Genomic DNA, 9,299 nt, shown 5'->3' on the forward strand with positions numbered 1-9,299 from the left:
TGGGATATTAGGGGTAGTAGTCCGGTGGCTCTGGCTGATGGGATGATGTGGGATATTAGGGGTAGTAGTCCGGTGGCTCTGGCTGATGGGATGATGTGGGATATTAGGGGTAGTAGTCCGGTGGCTCTGGCTGATGGGATGATGTGGGATATTAGGGGTAGTAGTCTGGTGGCTCTGTCTGACGGGATGATGTGGGATATTATAGTGAATGTGGCTATGCGGAGTGGGCTATACACTTAGGCTGTGTGCCCACATAAGCATTTTTTCGCATTTTGTAAGCGTTTTTTCCATGAAAAAACGCTTAAAAAATGCATACATTAAGTATCACATTCTTATAATGCATCCTGCAATTTCTGTGCACATGATTCGTTTTTTTCTGCAAAAAAATGCATCACGGTAAAAAATGCAACATGTTCATTAATTTTGCGGTAAAAAACGCATTTCCAACTATGTTCTATGAGAATGTGGATGCTCCGGAAAAAAAAGCATAAAAAACGCGCAAAAATACACGTTTTTCCTTGGAAGTTGTCCGGTTTTTAGTCAGGAATTTTCTGCATACGTGGGTACATAGCCTCAGCTTTATATATATATAGATATAATCATTATAATTTGTTATAACAAACCGTAGTTAGCTACTATGCCCGGGCAGCGCCGGGCTCTTCAGCTAGTATGTACATACTCCAGACCTTGATTTGTTTTTCTCTATTATCTGAAGAGGGATTTTCTTTGTTTACAGCTCCAGCTGCTGTAGAGATTTTAGCTTTATAATTGCAGAAAGTTAATGTCAGAGTTATTACAAGGTATGTCTCAAAGTGTGACATTTGGTTCCAAATAAGATTATTATGGAATGAATGTCATTTTTTCATTGTCCTGAGCCTAAATATTTTTAAAGGGGGTTGAACACTTTCTCTTGTTTTGCAGATTTCCTTACCATCTCTCCATAAAGTGGCTGCTGATGGAGGAGCGTGTGACCAGACCTGTCATTCAGCCTCCTCCCAAAGAAAAGTAGCTTTCCACTTACCATGTGAAGGATTTTACAACTGATGGAGGATGATGGACAAATCTGGTCACGGGTTCCTCCACCAGCAGCTATTTTATAGATAGAAGTGTTGGTCAGTTTGTAAAGAAAGCTGCAATAACAAGAAAAGGGACCAATCCCTTTAAAACCTAATATATTAACCATCGCCGTAGCCATAATGTCAGATCCCTCTTTATTAATGATTATAAGATATGGCTTTCACATTATCTATCAGTTCAGCTCTCCATACACATCAGAAGTTGGGGTCCGACTCCCCACTAACAAACAAAAAAATGGCTACCCACCATAAATGCAGTGAGGAAAATAAATATGTGTTACACTACCAGTTTTGAAAGTTTTCCCACCTAAAAAGAATGGAGATGTCAGTAAATTTTATAGCTCAACAGATTCCACTGATTCTGATGCCGGTTTCACATGTCAGTGTCTTCGGTACGTATGGTGACCATTTTCTCATGTACCGGACACACTGACACACATGGACCCATTCAAATGAATAGGTATGTGCACATGTCAGTGTGTTTTCACAGACCGTGTGTAAAACACGCTGACATGTCTGTTTTCACCCGGACACACAGGCCTGAAAATGTGCCGCACAAGTGCACACAGAGCACAGTACACACTGTCCTCCGTGTGCACGGACGGCCGGGGAAGTAGCGCTACTGTAAGCTGTTGTCCCCCGGCGGCTGGTTCTGAAGCCTGCTGTCATCCATTCTCCCCTGCTCTGCCAGCAATCAGAGGAGAATGAGTGAATGAGAAACTGACCTGCTGTGACCTCCGGACCATGGAAGAATGCAAGTGATGAGGTCATGGCAGTTCAAGCTCTGTCACAATGACCTCATCACTTGCATTCTCCCACGGTCCGGAGGTCAAAACAGGTTAGTTTTTCATTCATTTATTATTCTTTGCTCGCGCTGATCGCGGCAGAGCAGGGGAGAATGGATGACAGCAGGCTTTAATACCAACTGCTAGGGGACAGCGGCTTAGGGTATGTGCACACGCTGCGGTTTTTGCTGCGGTTCCGCAGCGATATTAGTCCTGCGGAACCGCAGCAGTTCCGCAGACAGTGTACATTGCCATGTTACTCTATGGGTTTGCAAAGCCGCCGTGCACACGCTGCGGAAAAAAACGTGCGGAAAAGCACCTGTTTTTTTCCGCAGCATGTCAATTATTTCTGCGGTTCTGCAGCGGTTTTGCACCCATAGACTTGCATTGAGTCACTGTATTCCGCAGCAAAAACCGCAGATGTAAAAAGATCTGCGGTTTTTGCTGCGGTTTGGGGTGTAAAAACTGCAGGATACGGAAGTGAGGGGGCGGAAGAGGAAGTGTGTGGGAGGAGGGAAGAAGACGTCGCCATGGCCTACCATCGCATGGACATTGATGTGGGGCGTCTGATAGATCTGGTATGTATGTTTGTATGTTTGTGTGTGCGTCTGTCTGTGTGTGTCTGTCTGTGTGTCAGTCTGTGTGTGTCTGGAGAGTGTCCATGCGTCGGTAGGCCCCCTATTGTGCTCGATCGCCGCATGGGACTGCTGCTCCCATCCGCCTATAGGATGGGAGAGTAGTCCCTGGGGCGACCGAGCACAAAGTGTTACAACATGTAACAAAAAACACAAACATGACATACAACATAGAATACATGTATACATGACAGACATGACATACAACATACAACATAGAATACATACTCACCACATACAGCACATTTTGTTCCCCGAAGCCCTTGAAATCACCTAGGGAAAAAAATAAAATAAAAAACCACAAAATACTCCCTGTCCACAGAAATCCAAAAATAGAGTGTCCCGCGACGATCTCAGTAGTCCTCGGGCGATACACTAGCAGGAGCGGTGCTCCTGCAGTGTATCGCCGAGTTTTCTGGTGTTCGGCCGCTCCGGGACCTCGCTTTACGGCTCTTCTGCTGCGTTTGACCTTTCCCACGCAGCAGTGCCATAAAGGAGGTTACCTGAGTCACTGAACTCAGGTAAACTCTTGGCACATGCGCAGTAACACACTGCAGGAGCAGAGCTCCTGTCAGTGTGTTTCTGCAGGCATGGAGAATGGTCACATCACCTGATGTGACTGTTCTCCATGTCAGATCGTCGTGGGACACTCGTTGAATGGACTGCGACGGAACTGTAGGTATAGAATTGGTTTGTTTTTTTTTGTTTTTTTTAGGTGATCGAGGGCGTCGCATAGGATTGAGGGTACAATAAAAAAATTAGTCAAAAACAATGTTTTTTTATTTCAATAAAAATGTTTTTGTTTGTGTCTGTGTTTTTTTAAAAAAATTGTTTCTATGGGCTTAATAATGGATCGGCGTCTTATTGACGCCTCTCCATTATTAACCGGGGTTAGTGTCACCTGTCAATCAAAGGTGGCATTAACCCCTTTATTACCCCACATCCCACCGTCACGGAGCGGGAGTGGGAAGAGAGGGGCTAAGTGCCGGAATTGGCGCATCTTATAGATGCGCCATTTCTGGGGCGGCTGCGGGCTCATATTTGTAGCCGGGGGGGGCAATGTCCATGACCCCTTCCTAGGCTATGAATATGAGCCCGCAGCTGTCTGCATAGCCTTTCTGGCCCTAAAATATGGGGGACCCCCAAGTCATTTTTTTTGGGGGGTCTCCCTTTTTTTTTAGAGCCAGAGAGGCTACGCAGACAGCTGCGGGCTCATATTCGTAGCCTGGGAAAGGGGACATGGATATTAACCCCTTCCCAGGTTGGAAATATCAGCTCGCACTTGTCTGCTTAGCCTTTCTGGCCCTAAAATATGGGGGACCCCCACGTCATTTTTTTTTGGGGGTCTCCCTTTTTTTTTAGAGCCAGAGAGGCTACGCAGACAGCTGCAGGCTCATATTTGTAGCCTGGGAAAGGGGACATGGATATTAACCCCTTCCCAGGTTGGAAATATCAGCTCGCACTTGTCTGCTTAGCCTTTCTGGCCCTAAAATATGGGGGACCCCAACGTCATTATTTTGATTTTTGAGGCCCTGGTTTTTACAGCCAGTTAAGCTACGGGAAAAGGGGACCTGGATATTAACCCCTTTCCCAGGTGGTACATATCATGCTACGCAACTGTCTGCATAGCTTATCTGGCTGTTAAAACCAGGGCCTCAAAAATCAAAATAATGACCTGGGGGTCACCCATATTTTAGGGCCACAAAGCCTATGCAGAACGCTGCGGCCTGATTAGGACAACCTGGGAAAGGGGACATGTATATTAACCCAATTTCCCAGGTTGTCCTAATCAGGCTGCAGCGGGCTGCATAGGCTATGTGGGCCAAAAATATTGGGGGGAACCCTCGTCAAACTACTTTATTTTTGGACAACACTTTAACTTTATAAGCTCAATGTGTGTGTATGTGTGTGTATGTATGTATGTGTGTATGACTGGGATTGCCATCTGCACCGTCGCCACTACAGCCACAAAATTTAGCGCAGTCACACGTCTAGACACTCAGAGCGTGACAGGCTATGCTATAATCTTAAATTTAAACCCTTCTAGTTCCAATTCACAAACCTATTGTGCAATTGGTTTATGGCTGTATTCTGATTAGGCTTTTAATATAAGAAGATTTTGCGTGTTTGATATAGTAAGTAATAAAAATTATATAAATTGTAGGTCCGTGACTATCCCACAATATGGGACCAGGCCAAGGAGAGTTTCAAAGATTGCTACTTCAAAGAGATCTGCTGGAACAAGATCTTAGTGGAACTGTACCCGGAATGGCATTCCTTCCCAAGTGTCAAGCAGGGGGAAATCGGTAATGATAATGATATTCTACACATTTCATTCCATTTGTTAAGAAAGGGATAGTGAATTAATTTCTGTTTTCTTTTTCTCTTTTTGCAGCGAAAGATGTGAAGCAGAGGTGTAGGTCCATTCGGGATCGATTTAATAAATATATCGCAACCTTGGATAAAAGTGGATCTTCACCGCCAAGGAGGCACAGTTTCCCTTTCTATGAGGAGCTGCAGTTCCTTTTCACTACCCGGACATTGAGGAGGTAAAAAATTTTTTTTTTAGGCGTATAAACTGTTGGTCATAATCAGCTTTGAAAAATGTTTATTTGGTTTTCTTTCAACAGGACTGACGGGAACATGTGTCCGGCTGACGAAAAGTCTGAAGATGGGGCAGGTTCCTCTGGAGCTGTCGACATTTCTTCACCATCAGTATCAACTGCTTCTGCTGGGACAAATTCTTCAGCTGCTGATGGCCCATCTGCAGCTGCTGGCCCATCTGTCTCTGCAGAAGCAGTTGCTACTGGAATGACTGCCTATCCGGTGAGAGGTGAGCGAACCAATAAAAAGCAAAAAAAAAAATAGAAGATAAGACTGTCAAAGCTGCAACCGAAACCCTGGAGTTGCTGAAAAAAAGTACTTCAGAAGATATGTTTGATTTTTTTTCATTAACAATAGCAAATAAGGCTCACTTGCTGACGCCGGATAGGCAGTCCATTTTTATGAGCCTGGCCCATGTGAGTCTGACAGCTTTGGAGGACCCTGCCCCAATCGCACCATACAATTCCATACTCATGGGTCTTTTCTGACTCTTCCGGCCCACCCAAGCACCCCAGCAGCCCTCAAGCTTTGGGCCCACCCAAGCACCCCAGCAGCCCTCAAACTTTGGGCCCACCCAAGCACCCCAGCAGCCCTCAAGCTTTGGGCCCACCCAAGCACCCCAGCAGCCCTCAAACTTTGGGCCCCCAAGCACCCCAGCAGCCCTCAAACTTTGAGCCCACCCAAAGTAATGGACCAGCGACACCAGCCCCATTACATTCCGATCAGTCACCATATTCGTATGGATACAGCCCAGACTATCATTACTTGTGATATGTTTTTTAGACACCCTGTTGGTCTGTTACAGTTTCTACCTCGTTACTTCAAAAAATAGACATATTTTGAAGACTCGCTGAGCACTTTGGCAGGAGCGCTGATAAAGTTGAAGGCTCCAATTACAGAATATCCTAGGTTATGACAATGTAAAAGAGGTCTCACATCTCTCATAAATGCCCTGTATGGATGAAAATAAAATTCTATTGAATGATTGCACTCAAAAAATGTATTATATGCAGATATATAAAATATTTGTCCCCTAATTTAAGTATCCATTATTAATACATTACTATGCTTTTCAGGCTATTTTGTTAATAAATGTTTTGGATATGTTCTACTTTCTTGTCAGGGCATTGACTTTGCTGTGTCCGCCTGTTGTGACTCATTCGTGAACGCCTAAAGTGTTTCCCTCCTTTCAGAGCCTTAGCCTGACCATCTAGCCAGGGCCCCATACGTGCTGTGTGCTTCGTTGAACCCACGCTGTGTCCGCACTGTGCATTGTGTGTCCTCTTGTCACGCATAGGCCCTCTCCTGTACTCTGGCGTGCTGCCTAACATGCGCAGGCCCTTGCCATAGCCAGAACACTGGCGTATCCCTTATCACGCTCCTTTACTTGGACCATGGTGTAACCCCAACCACACACACCCTGGCTTGAAACTTGCCTTGTACCTTGGCGTGTATTGTAATATGCACCCTGTGTTGAAATATGTTGTGCCTCCTTGCCTCAACCCCGGATTCCCTTACGGATGCCCGGAGCCTGCTGTTCGCTTCCTGAGCTCCAGAGCCTGATGACTGTGGCCTGATGTCCGGAGCTGTTGCCCTCAAACTGATGTCCAGATACTGAAGACAGTTGCCAGATGTCCGTAACCTAATCCCGTATAGCCCTTGTTGAAACACTGGTGTGCCACCTGCCACGTACCATGCCTTGTACCTAGTTGTGCCCCTGCACTGTGTAAAGTTCAAAATTGGAACCAACCCAGTCCATTAAAAACATAACACACCTGAAATTCAAATGTAAAAATATTTTATTAAAACAAACTACAAAGTGAGATTCAATTTAGAAACCAAAGTCAACAAAATGAAGGGTACTTCTTTGTTGTTGCTCCATCTTCTTCCATCCTTCACTGCTGTTCAGGCCGCTCAACACTGGCACAGGAGTATTGCCAGTGCATGGCACCTTCAGGACTCAGAAAATAGTCAGCAAAAGTTTCTCTCACACGCACACCCAAGTTGAATGGCCTTCCCGCATTGAGCACTGGATTAAATTGTGGCTGCTGGTACTCCACATCTACGTTAGTACTGTACTCCCGAGTGTAGTTGTGGAGTACACAGCAGGCCTTAATCACAGTGTCAATGGTGTCAGGATCCAACTGGATGGCAGTGTGAAAGTTCCTCCACTGACTACTCATGATCCCGAAGGTGCATTCCACATATCTGCGTGCACGACTCAGCCGATAATTAAAAATCCTCTGCCGGTCATTAAGTCTCCTCCGTGGGAATGGGCGCAGCAGGGTTGTCGTTAAGGGAAACACCTCATCCGATACCATCACAAAGGGCACTGGATGTGTGGAACCCGGCAAAGGTCTTGGGGCTGGGAGCGTTCCGCCATCTCGAAGAATTTGCTGACCAATCTGTGATGTTCGCAACACCCGAGAATCCCCAGTACTGCCGTAGGCGCCAACGTCAATGGCAACAAATTTGTAATGTGCATCAGCCACCGCCATCAGGACCACCGAAAAATACTTCTTATAATTAAAGAAGCGTGATCCTTATCGTGGTGGCTTCTGCACTCTTACATGTTTACCATCAACTGCACCTATGCAGTTTGGGAAATTGGCCACAGACTGAAAGCCTGCTGCCACCTGCAGCCAAGTCTCCTCGGTTGGGGAAGGCATCACCATGGGCTGCAACTTCTGCCAGATGACGGCACATGTGCACCTCACAATTTGAGAGATGGTGGATTTACCAACTCTAAATTGGAGGTGTAGGGATGTGTAGCTCTCTCCTGTGGCTAAAAATCTGTAAAGAAACAAAAAATAAATATTAGAAATTTCACACAAAAATGTAATGGAACCTGGCAGCATTTATGGGCGCAATAAGATCTGGCCAAAATGTAGACAGGCTATGTTATTTCACAAAAACACCAGGATATGTCCAGTACAGCAAAACACTGTACCAAAGATATCCATGTCAGTGTGTCTGGGTGTGTATGGCACGTATGTGGCAGCCATGTGCTGCACCATTCAAACACGAATGGCTTGCTGGGAAAAAGCACTCAAGAAAAGTTTGTACACGGTGGCAGGTGGTGAAAACAAAGCCCATTCTTCCCTGATGGCGGTTAAATCCTGCAGACCAGGGGAGAATGAAGCCACCATGTTCAGCACCTGCCACCAGGTAACTGCGCTTCCTGTAGTGCGTCTTCACTAGTGTCAGCAGTTCATGTGAAAACTGTCATGACACATACCAGACACACGGACGTGTGAAAGAGGTCTACTGAATGACATACAAAATCAAAAAAATTTACTTACCGCAAGGTGATGAGCAGCCTTTCTTCAGCAGTGATGGCCTTCCTCATAACCGTATGTGAGAACGTAAGCTGGGGTCCGACTATTTCAAGGAGTCGGTCAAATGCCGGGATGTCTGCAAAAGGCTATGAATTTGTCCGGAAATCTGGAAATTGAACAGAAAAAACATTAAAAAAAAAGGATTAGTGTTTTACAGACACATTATAATGTGGATGTAGAAATTTGGATACTTACCTCCTCAAATCATTGTAGAGCACATAAAAATGTCCCTTTTCTGTCCGCTCCACTACGATTGGGTGAACCCACATTTTTCTTGATCGTTTTCTTCTCTGCTGCTAGACCGAAAAAAAAAATCAAGTGTTTAGTACACAAAACAGTGATAAACCAAAGGCTGTGTTCACATTTTCATTAAAGGTGTGCATTTAACGCATCCATTACATAGCGCCATTACTGCTATGTAACAGATGCGTTTGCGCACCAATATGCTGCCATAGACAAGCGCATTGCTAACGCTTGACATAATTTGGCTAGGTTTACATTGCATTATGGCAGTCCTTTCAACGCATGCGTCAAACTGACTGCGCTAACACAACTTCTTTATGATTGCATTATGCGATCACACTAGCAGTGACGGCACATTGAACGCTACAGCCCACATCCAAGGATCCGTGACAGAATGACAGCACATCGCCAATTATGACATGCGTTAGCAATGCGCTTGTCTACAGCAGTCTATGTGTGTGTTAACGTATATGTCACAATGTAACTGACGCGTAAAACGCACACCCCAATGTGAACCCAACAATTGCAATATTCCGTCATTCTGGGCCGAACCATGGTCTGCAGCATCTGAGGGTCCATATGTCATTGCTGTAGCACATGCTGCATCTGCACTAGTGG

The 9,299-nt window shown here is 45.4% G+C and overlaps 1 long non-coding RNA gene across 1 annotated transcript; it reads right to left on the reverse strand.

The window, feature by feature from the left end:
- Positions 1–6,798: 6,798 nt before the first annotated feature.
- LOC141088145 (uncharacterized) lies at positions 6,799–8,736 on the reverse strand. Its single transcript, XR_012231850.1, has 3 exons — positions 8,634–8,736; positions 8,403–8,544; positions 6,799–7,893 (listed from the first exon to the last, which is right to left on the reverse strand). It is a non-coding gene; the product is annotated as an uncharacterized lncRNA (long non-coding RNA).
- Between the last annotated feature and the right edge of the window lie 563 nt (positions 8,737–9,299).

Source organism: Dendrobates tinctorius, unplaced genomic scaffold (genome assembly GCF_039654945.1).
Source record: "Dendrobates tinctorius isolate UK_male_01 unplaced genomic scaffold, ASM3965494v1 ptg000037l, whole genome shotgun sequence".
Taxonomy (NCBI): domain Eukaryota; kingdom Metazoa; phylum Chordata; class Amphibia; order Anura; family Dendrobatidae; genus Dendrobates; species Dendrobates tinctorius.